Consider the following 17,282-nt stretch of genomic DNA (forward strand, 5'->3'; position numbering starts at 1 on the left):
TCACTTGTTTTTTTGCATAATGTATGTAGTTATTATTACCAGTTAGTTATATAGCGCTCACATATTCCACAGCGCTTACAGAGAATATTTGGCCATTCACATCACTCCCTGCCCCAGTGGAGTTTGCAATCTATATTCCCTACCACATGTACACGCACACATATTCATACTATGGTTAATTTTGTCAGAAGCCAATTAACCTATCAGTATATTTTTAAATTGTGGGAGGAAACCGGAGTTCCTGGAAGAAACCCACGCAAGTACGGGGAGAATATACAAACTCCACACAGTTAGGGCCCTGGTGGGAATCAAACCCATGACCTCAGTGCTCTGAGGCAGTCATGCTAACCATTACACCGTCCGTACTACCCTGATATTTGTATTTGTTTGGACTGCGGGAGTCAGAGTGCAGATTGAGTCTCATAGATTCACTGAATGGCTTCACTCAGCAAGTGCTCGAAGAGTGTTTGAATGTCCATTATCAGATTTTGGCAAACAGAGTTGCTAGTGGGAGGTCAGAAAGAATGTGATAATCAAGACAAAACCTTAATGTGGATTTTGTCAGTCTGCATACGTACAGGAGGGCCAGGATTTTTGCACATATTGGTACAGTCCCACTAAGTATACATTATGGGCCTAATTCAGATCCCGTGTGATCTGTGGCACATAACACAAAGTAGCAGGGTGTAGTATGGTATGCCGGCGGTCGGGCTCCCAGCGACCAGCATACCAGCACCGGAATCCCGACCGCCAGCATACTGACAGCTGGGCGAGCGCAAATGAGCCCCTTGCGGACTCGCTGCGCTCGCCACGCTCCGGGCGCGCCACACTATCTATTCTCCCTCCAGGGGGGTCGTGGACCCCCAAGAGGGAGAAAAGATGTCGGTATGCCGGTGGTCGGGATTCCGGCGCCGGTATGGTGGTCGCCGGGAGCCCAGCCGCCGGCAACCTGAAGACCACCCAAAGTAGCAATGTTCTGTACTTTGCCACATGTGCTGGACCCGTACTCTGCATGTGCAGTTGCAGGTCCTGAGTCGTCAGACGCGCTACGGCTGCAGACGGTCAGTGATTGACAGCATGAATAGAGATTGCTTTGGTGATATGATGAGAATTATTCACAGATAAATAGTTTTAAGCTGGTCCTATGCTGTTTCACATCAATATATTGCCTACATCGCTCAGTGTGTACGGGGTATTGCGCGCTCCTGCGGTTGCTAGCGATGGAGGCTTGGTTGGATGTGCTGCACGTCCAACCAAGCGGCGTTGCTAGCGTCCTGTAGTATGCTAATGTAGGACGGATCAAACTTCGGTGTCATTCAGATCTGGTGGCTGGGCTGCTAATTTTGCTGTCCTGCGTTCAGATAGTCGCTGCCTCCAGGGGGAGTGTAAATACACTGTGCTAGTGTGGGATACCATGTGTACGCCGAGCTGCTAAAATCCACTGTGTGCAGTCTCTGCGCAGCCCAGGACTTACTCCTCCAGTGCGATCACATCAGGCTGCTCGGGGCCGGAGCTGACATCGGACAGACTACCTGAAACCGCTTGGGTACTCCCAGTAAACGGTCAGTTGCACCCACAAACAGCCTTTTCCTGTCAAATCACCTTGTGAACGCCCATGCGAATGGAAGTTTTCCACCATCCCATCGCTGACCGACAATGCCTGTTGTTGTCCGAAGCACGTGCGCCTTGCAGTGCATGCGCGTGTGCAGTTAGGACCTGATCACCCGGGTGGTATTCATGTGACCGGCAGTCTGCTGACCGACAGTCACATGACCTCCTCCACCATCCCGCCGGCTCAGTATCCCGATGGTCGGCATGCCGACCAACAGGGACTATTTCCACTCGTGGGTGTCCACAACACCCATAGAGTGGGAATAGAACCCCCGAGCCCGCAGCGTGGCGAGCGCAGCAAGCCCGCAAGGGGCTTGCTGCACTCGCCCCTCCCCGCCGGGATCCCGGCGTCAGTATGCTGCCGGGATCCCGGCGTCGGTAAACTGACCGGCGGTCAGGAGACCGCCGGTCAGCCATACTACACCCGATCACCCGCTGTGCGAAAACGCACAGCAGCGATAAGATCTGAATGACCCCCTTCATTAGCATCGCCCCAGTGTGTGTACACAATCTGGGCTGATGGGGCTGTTGGGGATTTGTTCCGTCGTCGGAACAAATCCCATAAGCTCTAATGTGGACCCCGCCTTAAACTCGTCTTTGTTCTCTGATTGGCTCTTTGCTGAATTTGAGGATAGGTACTTGTGTGCCCATCTTCATCCCTACTGTGGCCATTACATGAAATGACAGATGCAGCAGAGAGAGGAAGGTCTTTTGAATAGCGCCGGGAATTAACTCCTGGTGCTATTCAATACAGTACCCTGTGACACCTGACGACAGGATTTCTTCTCGCACTTCTAGAGGGGTGCGAGCAGAAGTCCGACAAAGGTGCTGATTTCTGCCCCTGGCACAGTGGAAACAGCGTTGCGCTGGGCACTGAAGTTGGAGAATGCCGGTTCTCCCAACAAAACAGTGTAAAACACCCTGTTTAGTCTGGGAGAACGGGCATTCTCCGACTTACCAATGCGCTTTATTGAATAGACCCGGGAGCTAATTCCCTGCGCTATTCAACTGTCTTCAAAATGAATCGTGCCCATTGGAAATGAGTAATAAACCTGAGCACTCATCACTCTTTCTCCCCCACCCTGAATTTTTTTTTAGTAGAATGATAGTGTAAAAACCGGAAGCTAAAGCATATAGTTGTTCATAGCAATAAAGCATACTATCCTACTTCTGAAAAAGCTTTTCATGGAGACTGTCAAAGCAACGCCTATAAGCGCAGTGGTAAAGTGGACGTGTAGTGCTGCATCTGAGAGGTGTGACGTAAAAATGACTTTTATCTGACTGTAAATGAGCCCCAAGTATGCTTTTTGCCGTGCCAGGATTTTAATGAATATTCAGCCCCGATGGGTCTTTTCACACGGCACGGACACGGCCTGGTCGCCGTGTTGTAGACGGATCTATCCACTGAATAGGACGGCTGCCGGCCATCCCTGAAGGCAGTGGATACAGTGTGTGAATCGCCTCTTTCACACACAACGGCTTTTTTTGCTGCTGCTGGCATGCGTGCAGCACATACTTGCCTACCTGACCCTCTCCATGAGGGAGAAAATGCTCTGTTCCTGGACTTTCCCGGTAATGTATGATTGCCATCACCTGTGGTGAAACACCTTTCTTATCAATTAACTAGCTCACCACAGGTGATGGCAATCATACATTACCAGGAAAGCCCAGGAACAGAGCATTTTCTCCCTCATGGAGAGGGTCAGGTAGGCAAGTATGGTGCAGCATTAAACACGGCTCAAGGCCGTTGAGTGTGAAAGGGCAGTGGTGGCTAGCACAAAACTGTCCGGCTTTTTGCCGTCCGGGACAAACCGGTGCGTGTGTGAAAGGGGCCTTAGATTTACTTGTTGATGGAAATACGATGATACTTTTCAGGGCTTGCTTGTGTATTGTGTTTTACAAGTGGTTCCATATACTGTAAGTGGCCACGGGAAAACTTATAAGAAAATGCATGAAGCCGTAGGGATCATTGTGCTTGATAAACAATACAGGAAAATAGCACTGATGCTCCTATTTGAATATATAGATCTCTGATTTCCTTTTTTTCCTAAGAATATAATACTGGCATTCCCAACCACGGTCCTCAAGGCACACTAACAGTGCAGGTTTTGGTAATACCCAGGCTTCAGCACAGATGGTTAAATCAAATTAACTTAGGTACTAATTAAGTCACCTGTGCTGAAGCATGGCTATAGCTAAAACCTGGACTGTTAGTGTACGTTGAGGACCGTGGTTGGGAAAGCCTGATATAATAGCTCCATAATGAGGATAAGGTGCAATCGGGGAGATTGCTACACTCTTCAGGAAGTCTCCCTGACAATCAGGGAGCGTTGGCAAGTATTCAATAAAGTTAATGAAATTAAATAGCTAATTAGTTTGCAATTTATATTACATAGGTGTGCAGTTGTAATGTAGGTAAACAGTTGCATAGGTTACACTTTATTATGCATGTTTTACTGTAGAACTTTTCTAAGCACTCACTTGAAATACTTTTTTGATCTTAAAATGTTCTCCCAGCCCTTTCTCTGGCTCTGGGTGCCATTTCTAGATGAGATCGTACTGTTAGGATTATATCACATGTGAAATCACCTCAGGAGGTGAGGGCATATCCAATACTAAGAAGCATATGTAAACATGTAAAAGGTTTACACCTCATGTACTGATTAGCACAGCTGCCATACCACCTTAAATTAACATGTTTAAACTGTTATGTTATTGGAGGTTTATTTTTAGGCTAGATCTTGGACAGTTTGCACATTCTTATATGATATGTCAATGACTGTTTTCTATTATGGTACAATATTTATTGATTCCAAGTGGATTATGTCATCTAAAGCTGGGACGTATTATGCTGAAGAATTTCTGATGTTAGGAGTTGATCTTTGACATCTCGGAGAATATCCTCAGCCCAACATGCAGGAAATTATCCACACTATTCCGTTTTATTAGTAGCACATGTGCTGTGCAGTTTATCCTGAGCAATGTGTTGAAGGCCCTCTTCCGCCACTGCTGATGTAAGGCCTTCAGAAATCCCAATCTACATGGGGGAACAGCTTTATATCATGTGCAGAAAAGACCAACCAAGCATATGTACAGTATGAACAAGTCGTCGTCCAGCAGTAAACGGGCTCTACAGGAGAGGGTTTCTGTTTTCTAATGATCCCTCTGATTTCCACAACTGCATGTAACCAGCTGTTTCAAATCACCAGGGAAAGTCTATTGCTTCAAAGATTTGTAATGGGAAATTTAAAACTTTTGTCCCTAAAAATGTCCTGTTCCCACCCAAATATTGATCAGCTACACAGTACAACTCCTCTTGAATGCAGTTCTTAGTCATTGGGCCTGATTCTGAGTCAGATGAAGTGGCGCAATTGGTTTTCTTCTGCGCTTGGGTCATAAGTTGCACTGCACATTTGTCCGCACTGCATATTTGTCCAGATAGCGTGCATACAGAGTCGGAGTTGAGGTTGAATATCTGAAGACAATCAAAATATGTGTCTCAGGCCTTACACATGCAGACGTACGGATTTACACCAGGGAAGGACTTATACCGGTATTTGCATAAAGGCACAGAAGCAATACTGAAAAATGCACACATTAGTGCTACAACGCCCAACTCAGAACAAGACCCACTGTCACTATTTTCTGCTTTAGAAGTGACTATAACCAGGTGCAGTAACATTCCAACAACTGTGCTGATTTTGGCGGGATAGTTTTGAATTGCTGCCTCAAATGGGGTGTAATATGGTATGCCGACGGGCAGCAAACCGGCGCCGGAATCCCGACTGCTGGCATACTGACAGCTGGGCGAGCGCAAATGAGCCCCTTGCGGGCTTGCTGCGTGCACGGTGGCGCGCTACGTGCGCCACACTGTCTATTCTCCCTCCAGGGTGGTCGTGGACCCCCAAGAGGGAGAAAAGGTGTCGGTTTGCCGGGTGTCGGGATTCCGCCGCCGGTATACTGTGCGCCGGGATCCCGACAGCCGGCAAACTGAAGACCACCCTTCAAATGGGTAGGCTTTTCCACAGTGGATGTTCCTTGGCTAATCAGAACAGGGTTTGGTAGGGATTTTTGAAAAGCAATTTACTGGAACAAATAAACATCTTCAAAGGCAACTACATCTCCTTGTATCCTGTGACTACCAGAGAAGCGCAAAATGCTTTTCTCTATCGTCCTAGTGGATGCTGGGGTTCCTGAAAGGACCATGGGGGGATAGCGGCTCCGCAGGGGACAGGGCACAAAAGTAAAGCTTTCCGATCAGGTGGTGTGCACTGGCTCCTCCCCCTATGACCCTCCTCCAGACTCCAGTTAGATTTTTGTGCCCGGCCGAGAAGGGTGCAATCTAGGTGGCTCTCCTAAAGAGCTGCTTAGAAAAAGTTTAGCTTAGGTTTTTTATTTTACAGTGAGTCCTGCTGGCAACAGGATCACTGCAACGAGGGACTGAGGGGAGAAGAAGTGAACTCACCTGCGTGCAGGATGGATTGGCTTCTTGGCTACTGGACATCAGCTCCAGAGGGACGATCACAGGTACAGCCTGGATGGTCACCGGAGCCGCGCCGCCGGCCCCCTTGCAGATGCTGAAGTAAGAAGAGGTCCAGAATCGGCGGCAGAAGACTCTTGCAGTCTTCTAAAGGTAGCGCACAGCACTGCAGCTGTGCGCCATTTTCCTCTCAGCACACTTCACACGCAGTCACTGAGGGTGCAGGGCGCTGGGGGGGGGCGCCCTGGGAGGCAAATGAAAACCTATATATTGGCTAAAAATACCTCACATATAGCCCCAGAGGCTATATGGAGATATTTAACCCCTGCCATAATCCGTTGAAGAGCGGGAGACGAGCCCGCCGAGAAAGGGGCGGGGCCTATCTCCTCAGCACACAGCGCCATTTTCTCTCACAGAAAGGCTGGAGAGAAGGCTCCCAGGCTCTCCCCTGCACTGCACTACAGAAACAGGGTTAAAACAGAGAGGGGGGGCATTAATTGGCGATATTAATATATATATATATAAAGATGCTATAAGGGAGAAACACTTATATAAGGTTGTCCCTATATATATTATAGCGTTTTTGGTGTGTGCTGGCAAACTCTCCCTCTGTCTCTCCAAAGGGCTAGTGGGGTCCTGTCCTCTGTCAGAGCATTCCCGGTGTGTGTGCTGTGTGTCGGTACGTGTGTGTCGACATGTATGAGGACGATGTTGGTGAGGAGGCGGAGCAATTGCCTGTAATGGGGATGTCACTCTCTAGGGAGTCGACACCGAAATGGGTGGCTTATTGAGAGAATTACGTGAGAAGGTCAACACGCTGCAAGGTCGGTTGACGACATGAGACGGCCGACAAACAATTAGTACCGGTCCAGGCGTCTCAGAAACACCGTCAGGGGCTTTAAAAACGCCCATTTACCTCAGTCGGTCGACACAGACACAGACACGGACACTGAATCCAGTGTCGACGGTGAATAAACAAACGTATTTCTCATTAGGGCCACACGTTAAGGGCAATGAAGGAGGTGTTACATATTTCTGATACTACAAATACCACAAAAAAGGGTATTATGTGGGAGTGAAAAAACTACCTGTAGTTTTTCTTGAATCAGATAAAATAAAATGAAGTGTGTGATGAAGCGTGGGGTTACCCCGATAGCAAATATTGGCGTTATACCCTTTCCCGCCAGAAGTTAGGGCGCGTTGGGAAACACCCCTTAGGGTGGATAAGGCGCTCACACGCTTATCAAGTGGCGTTATCGTCTCCAGATACGGCCGCCCTCAAGGAGCCAGCTGATAGGAAGCTGGAAAAATATCCTAAAAAGTATATACACACATACGGTGGTTATACTGCGACCAGCAATCGCCATCAGCCTGGAGATGCAGTGCTGGGTTGGCTTGGTCGGATTCCCTGACTGAAAATATATTATTGATATAGAGCATTTAATAGGATGCATTCTATATATATGTACGCGAGATGCACAGATATTTGCACTCTGGCATCAAGATAAGTGCGTTGTCCATATCTCCCAGAAGATGTCATGGACAAGACAGTGGTCAGGTGACACAGATCCCATACGGCACATGGAAGTATTGCCGTATAAAGGGAAGGAGTTAGTTGGGGTCGGTCCATCGGACCTGGGGACCACGGCAACAGCTGGGAAATCCAACCTTTTTACCCCAAGTTACATCTCAGCAGAAAAAGACACCGTCTTTTCAGCCTCAATCCTTCCGTTTCCATGAGGGCAAGCGGGCAAAAGGCCAGTCATATCTGCCCAGACATAGAGGTAAGGGAAGTAGACTGCAGCGGGCAGCCCCTTCCCAGGAAAGGAAGCCCTCCACCTCGTCTGCCAAGTGCTCAGCAGGACGCTGGGGCCGTGCAAGCGGACTCAGGTGAGGTGGGGGGGTAGTCTCAAGAATCTCAGCGCGCAGTGGGATCACTCGCAAGTTGACCCCTAGATCGTACAAGTATTATCCCAGGGGTACAGATTGGAGAGTCGAGACATCTTTTCCTCGCAGGTTCCTGAAGTCTGCTTTACCAACGGCTTCCTCCGACAGGGAGGCAGTATTGGAAAAGATTCACAAGCTGTATTTCCAGCAGGTGATAATAAAAGTACCCCTCCTACAACAAGGAAAAGGGTATTAGTCTTCCACACTATATTGTGGTACTGAAGCCAGACGGCTTGGTGAGACGTAGTCTAAATCTGAAAGCTTTGAACACTTACATAAAAAGGTTCAAATCAAGATGGAGTCACTCAGAGCAGTGATAGCGAACCAAAAAGGGGACTATATGGTGTCCCTGGACATCAAGGATTACCTCCATGTCCAAATTTGTCCTTCGCAACAAGGATACCTCTGGTTCGTGGTACAGAACTGTCAATATCAGTTTCAGACGCTGCCGTTGAAGTATCCACGGCACCCCGGGCCTTTACCAGGGTAATGGCCAAAAAAGATGATTCTTCAAAGAAAAAAGGCATCTTAATTATCCCTTACTTGGACGATATCCTGAAAAGGGCAAGTTCAAGAGAACAGTTGGACGTCGGAAGAGCACTATCTAAAGTAGTTCTACGACAGCACGAGTGGATTTTAAATATTCCAAATATCGCAGCCGTTTTCCGACGATACGTCTGCTGTTCCTAGGAATGATTCTGGGCATAGTCCAGAAAAAGGTTTTCTCCTGGAGGAGAAAGCCAGGGAGTTATCCGACCTAGTCAGAAACCTCCTAAAACCAGACCAGGTATCAGTGCATCAATGCACAGGAGTCCTGGGAAAAATGGTGGCTTCTTACGAAGCGATTCCATTCGGCAGATCTCACGCAAAAAACTTTTTTTCAGGGGGATTTGCGGGACGAATGGTCCGGATCGCATCTTCAGATGCATCAGCGGATAATCCTGTCTCCAAGGACAAGGGTGTCTTTTCTGTGGGGGCTGCAGAGTGCTCATCTTCTAGAGGGCAGCACGTTCAGCATTCAGGACTGTGTTCTGGTGACCACGGATGCCAGCCTGAGAGGCTGGGGAGCAATCACACAGGGAAGAAATTTCCAAGGAAGTGTGGTCAAGTCTGGAGATTTCTCTCCACATGAATATACTGGAGCTAAGGGCAATTTACAATGCTCTGAGCCTAGGAAGACCTCTGCTTCAAAGTCAACCGGTGCTGATCCAGTAGGACATCATCATACCAGTCGCCCACGTTAACAGACAGGGCGACACAAGAAGCAGGAGGGCAATGATAGCAAGGACTTTTCGCTGGGCGAAAAATCATGTGATAACACTGTCAGCAGTGTTCATTCCGGGAGTGGACAACTGGGAAGATTTCCTCAGCATGTATGAATTCCACCCGGAAAAGTGGGAACTTAATCTGGAAGTTTCCACATGATTGTAAACCGTTGGGAAAGACCAAAGGTGGTTATGATGGCGTCCCACATGAAGCGCCAGGTCAAGAGACACTCAGGCAATAGCTGGGACGCTCTGGTAACACCGAGGGTGTACCAGTCGGTGTATGTGTTCCATCCTCTGCCTTTCATACCCAGTGTATTGAGAATGATAGGAAGGAGAGGAGTAAGAACTATACTCGTGGCTCCGGTTTGGCCAAGAAGGACTTGGTACCCGGAACTTCTAGAGATACTAAGAAGGGTCGTGATTCAGCAAGAATCATGTCTGTTCCAAGATTTACCGCAGCTGCGTTGACGCCAGGGCGGGTGAACGCCGGATCCTAAGGGAAAAAGGCATTCCGGAAGAGGTCATCCCTACCCTGGTCAGAGCCAGGAAGGAGGTGACCGCACAACATTATCACCGCTTAGGTGAAAATATGTTCCATGGTGTGAGGCCAGGAAGGCTCCACGGAAGAATTTCAACTAGGTTAATTCCTACATTTCCTGCAGACAGGAGTGTCTATGGGTCTCAAATTGGGGTCCATTAAGGTTCAAATTTCGACCTGTCGATTTTCTTCCAGAAAAGAAATTGGCTTCAGTTCCTGAAGTCCAGAAGTTTGTTAAGGGAGTACTGCATATACAACCGCCCTTTGATGTCTCCAGTGGCACTGGGAGATCTCAACGTAGTTTTGGGATTCCTAAAATCACATTGGTTTAAAACAACTCAAATCTGTGGATTTGATATATCTCACATGGAAAGTGGCCATGCTGTTGGTCCTGGCCGGGGCCAGGCGAGTGTCAGAATTGGCGGCTTTGTCTCACAAAGCCATATCTGGTTGTCCATTCGGACAGAGCAAAGCTGGGACTCGTCCCCAGTTTCTCCTTAAGGTGGTGTCAGCGTTTCACCTGAACCAGCTTATTGTGGTACCTGCGGCTACTAGGGACTTGGAGGACTCCAAGTTGCTGGATGTTGTCAGGGCCCTGAAAATATAGTTTCCAGGTCGGCTGGAGTCAGGAAATCTGACTTGCTGTTTATCCTGTATGCACCCAACATGCTGGGTGCTCCTGCTTTTAAGCAGTCGATTGCTCGTTGGATTGGTAGCACAATTCAACTTGCACATTCTGTGGCAGGTCTGCCACAGCCTAAATCTGTTAAGGCCCATTCCACAAGGAAGGTGGGCTCGTCTTGGGCGGCTGCCCGAGGGGTCTCGGCATTACAACTCTGCCGAGCAGCTACGTGGTCGGGGGAGAACACATTTGTAAAATTCTACAAATTTGATACCCTGGCAAAAGAGGACCCGGAGTTCTCTCATTCGGTGCTGCAGAGTCATCCGCACTCTCCCGCCCGTTTGGGAGCTTTGGTATAATCCCCATGGTCCTTTCAGGAACCCCAGCATCCACTAGGACGATAGAGAAAATAAGAATTTACTTACCGATAATTCTATTTCTCGGAGTCCGTAGTGGATGCTGGGCGCCCATCCCAAGTGCGGATTATCTGCAATACTTGTACATAGTTATTGCTAACTAAATCGGGTTATTGTTATTGTGAGCCATCTTTTCAGAGGCTCCTCTGTTATCATACTGTTAACTGGGTTCAGATCACAGGTTGTACAGTGTGATTGGTGTGGCTGGTATGAGTCTTACCCGGGATTCAAAATTCCTCCCTTATTGTGTACGCTCGTCCGGGCACAGTATCTAACTGGAGTCTGGAGGAGGGTCATAGGGGGAGGAGCCAGTGCACACCACCTGATCGGAAAGCTTTACTTTTGTGCCCTGTCTCCTGCGGAGCCGCTATCCCCCCATGGTCCTTTCAGGAACCCCAGCATCCACTACGGACTCCGAGAAATAGAATTATCGGTAAGTAAATTCTTATTATCTGTTCACCGCATACTTGCCTACCTGACCCTCTCCATGAGGGAGAAAATGCTCTGTTCCTGGACTTTCCTGGTAATGTATGATTGCCATCACCTGTGGTGAAACACCTTTCTTATCAATTACCTAGCTCACCACAGGTGATGGCAATCATACATTACCAGGAAAGTCCAGGAACAGAGCATTTTCTCCCTCATGGAGAGGGTCAGGTAGGCAAGTATGGTTCACCGGTTGTCATACAGTTGACCCCAATGTCTTCAAACTCAAGTGTTCTGCTTGCTACCAAGCACAGCACTGGTTCTTAGTAAGTGGGCAGTGGGATTTAGCCTCACCTGGAAATGGAGTTGGGTGTAATGTGTTGCACTCTGTTTCCTACTATGTTATGTATAGGGTACTTTTGCTACTGCTTTTGATACTTCTGATCTTTCCTAAAGAAACGCATTTAAAATGTCTGTAAAGAGGGAGAAATGTTTATCTTTGGGCACAATTTTAAAAAGACCCTATAAAGATGCAATTATTGAGGCTATATAAAGTATCTTAAATCTTATGAAAGTAGTTCTCAAAATGAAACCACCTGGTCTGTGTAAAAATGACTAAACTCCCCAAAATGATCTGCAACCTAATACCGCTTTCACATCGCAAACCCGTGCTTTTGAACACGTGTCTGACCCGAGTCTGAACAAGCTATACCCCTTTCACATCGCATTTTGGAGCCGGGTTATTACCAGGTTATTCCCGGGTTGGTTCATTTCACACTGAACCCTGTTCACCCATTTAAAACAGTGTGATGTCACTTTAAATGGACTTTTCTGTCTCACATTTCACAGTGAAAGGAGGGGCTGGGGAGTGCTCTGAGCAGTGCAGCAATAATGGCCGACGGCACATGTCTGTAGAGACTTTGTGATAGTCTCAGCTATGTGTTTATAGGTTATTGCATCATTTACAGTGCCTGTAATTTGCTTGCCGATTTCAGCCTCCCCTCTAATCCTCAACAACTCCCTAACTTCGTTATCACTCCAGGATGCCATATTTTAAAAGCACTGTGAATGTGTATAAAAGCTCACCCACTGTATACTGCCTGTTGTTTCCAGGTTCAGGCTGGTGACATCATGCAGGGAGACAGCCTATCACCTCCTTTTTAAGATTCCACGGTTCAATATACCGGGTCTGAGGCTTTCACACTGCCAAATGAACCGGGTCCGAACCGTGTAGGATCCTTCTTTTAACTCTGGTTGAAATACCGGGTTGTTGGACCCGGTAAATTCACTATGGTGCTTTCACATTGCAGCTCGACGCGGGTTGACATGGCTAAAACTCGGCTCGATACCGGGTTATTTGTGCGGTGTGAAAGGGGTATAACTTTCTGCATTCCTGCATTTTATTTTATTTTTTAATATTATTTTCTTTATTCCCCTTTCTGAACATTTTCTCTCTTTCTGCATCTGCCCGTTACTTTCTCAATACCACCATAGCTAATTTAGACAAGCCTGTCAGCACACCATTATCTAATGAAGATGTGTTTAGACTTTACGCGTTAGGACCCTTTTCAGTTGTTCTCCCAATATCATCCTTCATAATAGCTGCTAATGCGATAATGTCACTGCAGCCCCCACCTGCACATTCCTTCCCCGCATACCTGTAGCCTGGCTGGGCCATGTCCTTTATAGACTTATTGTGTTCCACTTATCCGCTCAGTTTGCTTCAGTTGCTTGGCAGTATATGAATGACAGCATCGTAATAAATAGATACAGTTGTTTTCACAAAAAAATAATATACCTTTACACCACGCTGTTGAGGGAGCCAATTTATCAGTGAAAATTTCTTTTTCAGATGACTGAGTTTTCAGTGTTAGGCAGAGCCGGCCCTAACCAATATGATGCCCTAGGCAAGATTTTAGCTGGTGCCCCCTAGCACCACCGCTGGTTCTGCCTCTGACCTTGCACCTCTTTCCCAGAACCATCACCCCTCAGCCATAGCAGTCCTTATTTTGGTGTGTGTACCCCCTATATTTTAAATAGGAACAGTTCGCACATTTGGCGCACAGCCCAACAAGGGGTGTGTTTTTGCTGGCAAGGGGCATGGCCACACAATAGTAACCCCAATTCCAAATACGCCACACAGTACTGCAACTTTATTCACATTTGATCATGCGATAGTTTCCATAATTCATATTACATCCCACAGTAGTGTCACTTTACCTTATAAACGTTACTCCTCACAGTAGAGCCCCTTATTCACATTACATCACACTGAATTGCTCCTTATTCACATTACACCACACACTATTGCTCTTTATTCACATTAGACGACACAGTAGTGCCCTTTCTATATGCAACACCACATAGAAGAGCACCTTAAACACATAATTCCACACAGTAATGCCCCTAACACATATGAGACACATTATTAATGTCCTTCTAAACATAATGTGCTTACACATTATGACAACCTTTATTAATGCCCTTTTACACATAATATCCCTTACACATGCCGCACATTATTAATGCCCTAATACACATAATGACACACATAGTGCCCCCTACACATTTGCTGCACACTGTTAGTGCCCCTATACACATAATGACACATACAGTAGTACCCTGTTACACATACAGTATGCCACACATTATTGGTGCCCTTATACACATAATGACACACATAGTGCTCCTACACATATGTTGCACATTATTAATGCATTTTTACATGACACACATAATGCTCCTTACACATATTCTGAACACTACTGCACAACCAACCCACTCACATGCACACAGTACTCACACTGCCACTAACACTGTGACCTCTGCCTCTGCTTGGATACAGATGTGTCCTCATAAATCTTGCCTCAGTGGTAACGTCGGGCAATTTTTTTAATGAAAATGCATATAATTTGCATTGTTATGTGGCTAGGATGCACAAGCAGCTTCTGCTGATTAAAATGATATACAGCATGTCTATATACTGTGTGAGACTGTGGCTGTATCTGCATATGAAATGCTACACACAGAATATAGGCATGCCGCATATCATTTTAATCAGCAGAAGCTGCTGATGCCCCTGGGCATATCAAATGCCCTAGGCAATTGCCTAGTTTGCCTATAGCTATGGCCGGCTCTGGTGTTAGGCAGTCTGTTTTTTTGTCTGACAACATTAGTAATTATATGTTCAGGTGCATACACACTAGGCGTTTTTTCCCCCCGCCCAGCGATGTCAGCAGGGGTGAGCGGCTTTCCATAGCAGGACGCTAAGTGTGTCATACACCCGGACTTACCTGCACCCACGAATACATTGCAGGTAATTGGACTCCCCCTTATATATCCGCAGGATTATAACAATGTCCGTTGTACCGCAGCTTCTGTGGTTGGATAGTATCAATGAGATCACCGTAACAATTTCACTGCAGGCTCCGGGAAGAAATGATGGTGTAATTGATGACGTAATTACATGCCACCTCCTGGAACTGATGCAAGAACAGGTGGCAGCAGTTAGTTCACTTGTCATAGATTACAATCCTTCACATTTACAAAATTGAAAATCTCATAACCTCAGTAGCACTTTTGGGATCCATGTATTTTTTGCTGACGTTCACTTAGCACCGACATTCAGCACGCTGCAAAGGTTTTTTTTCTTTTCCTTCTGAACATTCAAATCAGTTCCTGCACCAGTGGAGCGAACTCTTTACCAAACACAGACCCAGGTTTATCAAGCCTTGGAGTGTGATAAATTGCACAGTGATAAAGTAACAGCCAATCAGCTCCTGTTATTTTTCAAACACAGCCTGTAACATGACCGTTAGGAGCTGGTTGGCTGGTACTTTGTCACCGTGCAATTTATCACTCTCCAAGGCTTGATAAATCTGGGCCATACTGTACAAGTGCAAACACTAACGTTAACCCACCACAATGCTTTAGGACTACGGGAAGCTGGACCACCCAGAGGAATAGAAGTATGTCCCTAATTACGATGCTGAAATCCGTACCTCTCAACATTTACGATTTTGGTGGGACTGTCCCATACCAGGGACCATGAAATACTCAGGGTGAATATTGAAGGCATTTCATCTAAAAGTGCTAAACATTGCATCACTCTGCATTGGTATTGGCTATCACTAAAATATTATATAGCGGCAGCATATTCTATTGTGCTTTAAATATTTAGGCCATCAATTTACTAAGAGATAGTAACATCAGTGAGGTTTGAGGCACTTGAATGCTTTAATCAATGAGAAGGGAGGCACTGATTGATACAGTGATCTCACTAGTTTCCAGTGAATTTAGCGGTATCTTCTCCGTCCAGGACACACAATGTCTGCCTCCACCATGCATGGGTCTTTCAACCTGCGGGCCTCCAGCTGCTGTGGAACTAAACATCCCAGCATGCCCTTCCACAGTTTTGCTGTTAAGGCATGCTAAAACTGAGGCAGGGCATGCTGGGATGTGTAGTTCCACAGCAGCTGGAGGGCCACAGGTTGAAGACCCATGATGTAGAGGCAGGGTATTTTTAATTCAGCAAAACTACATTAAACAGACCTTTTGTTAGTAAAATGAAAAACATAAATAAAATATGTGATAATTAATTTTTCCTTTCTATGTATTTATGTCCCACTGAGAATGGTTTATCTTTCCTGACTAAAGAGCATATAGTTTTCATTCATGCAAGCAGTTTCTGCAACATAAGGGCTGTTTGTAGGATAGGAACTTATCAAGCAAGTGAAAGGTTTTGCACACTTCAGTAAAAATAAATGCAGGTTGGAGTGTGTGACAATGGGATGTGGTTTCTCAGCTCCCTGTAAATCAGACATTCTTGCTGGGTTACATCAGAGGAGCAGAGGCATGATTAATGCAAGCTGGTTGGAGAGAGATGACGTACAGGCTCAAGCTAAGTTTACCTGAGAATTATCTCCTGTATGGTTTAATGTCTGTATGAGTCATATGCTGAGACTTTTCTCTGTTCTCTTAAACATTGGTCTCTCACGCTTACCTCATCCAAGACATTCTTCTCTTTAACTCTCTCTCAGCTGAACACGCCACTTTGGCTTTAGATGCTATTGTGACTGGTGTAATTTAGTGTTTCTCAACTTTTTTGTAGTTTTATAAACCAGATGTGAATTATAGCATATTCCTTGCCCATAAATATAGTTTATAGGTGTAGCTCTCTTACTCATTTTGTTTTTGTCCTTAAAATCTAACCACCATGATATACTGTGTGAAGGGAACATGCTATATTTTGTACATGTTCATTCTCATCACAAAGAGAGGCGGCCGTTCTTAAAAACTCGTACAAGCCGAACCTGACTGAGAGACATTATAATGCTTGGAAAACAATTCACTGTATTCTGTATTTAATTAGCTGCCTGTCTTTATTTTATTTTTATTTTTTTACAAATGGCCATCGTTGGGGAATTTTTTTTTTACTTTTTTCTATTTATTTATTTTTTTACTTCCAAATTTGTGCTTTTCTTAACCTGTTGGAATGGCTGTGTTACTGGATGCCGGCAGTCATAAGACGGACACCAGCATCCCAATAGGGGGTCTTGTGAGTATGCTTACCTTTCCCCCAAAACCTAAGCCTCCCTTCCAGCAGCCTAACCCTAAACCTCCCGGGTCTGGGACTGAGGGTCGACAGCACAAAGGTCGACACACCTTAGGTCGACGCCAATTGGTCGACACACCTTAGGTCTACATGGACAAAAGGTCGACATGGACAAAAGGTCGACAGGAACAAGGTCGACATGGAAAAAGGTCGACATGAGTTTTTTATGTTTTTTTGGTGTCGTTTTCTTCGTAGAGTGACCGGGAACCCCAATTAGTGCACCGCGTCCCCTCGCATGGCTTGCTTCGCTCGCCATGCTTCGGGCATGGTGCCTTCGCTCCGCTACCGCTTCGCTCGGCACACTTTACCGTTCCAATCGTAGTCCACGTGGATCGTTAAGTATGAAAAGGTTCAAAAAAA

The 17,282-nt window shown here is 46.3% G+C and overlaps 2 protein-coding genes across 3 annotated transcripts in view; one reads left to right on the forward strand and one right to left on the reverse strand.

The window, feature by feature from the left end:
* The window catches only part of CMSS1 (cms1 ribosomal small subunit homolog), a 600,650-nt gene that overhangs the window by 339,686 nt on the left and 243,682 nt on the right, over nt 1-17,282 (forward strand). The window lies entirely within an intron of this gene.
* Nucleotides 1-17,282, reverse strand: part of FILIP1L (filamin A interacting protein 1 like) — a 504,217-nt gene that overhangs the window by 318,562 nt on the left and 168,373 nt on the right. Inside the window, exon 2 of one of the 2 annotated variants that reach the window (XM_063956251.1) lies at nt 14,602-14,790. The exons of the other annotated variant lie outside the window; for it this stretch is intronic. The gene's annotated coding sequence lies outside the window, so the exon portion shown is untranslated. The remainder of the gene's footprint in view (nt 1-14,601; nt 14,791-17,282) is intronic. 2 annotated transcript variants of the gene reach the window in all.

Source organism: Pseudophryne corroboree, chromosome 2 (genome assembly GCF_028390025.1).
Source record: "Pseudophryne corroboree isolate aPseCor3 chromosome 2, aPseCor3.hap2, whole genome shotgun sequence".
In the NCBI taxonomy this organism is placed as follows: Eukaryota; Metazoa; Chordata; class Amphibia; order Anura; family Myobatrachidae; genus Pseudophryne; species Pseudophryne corroboree.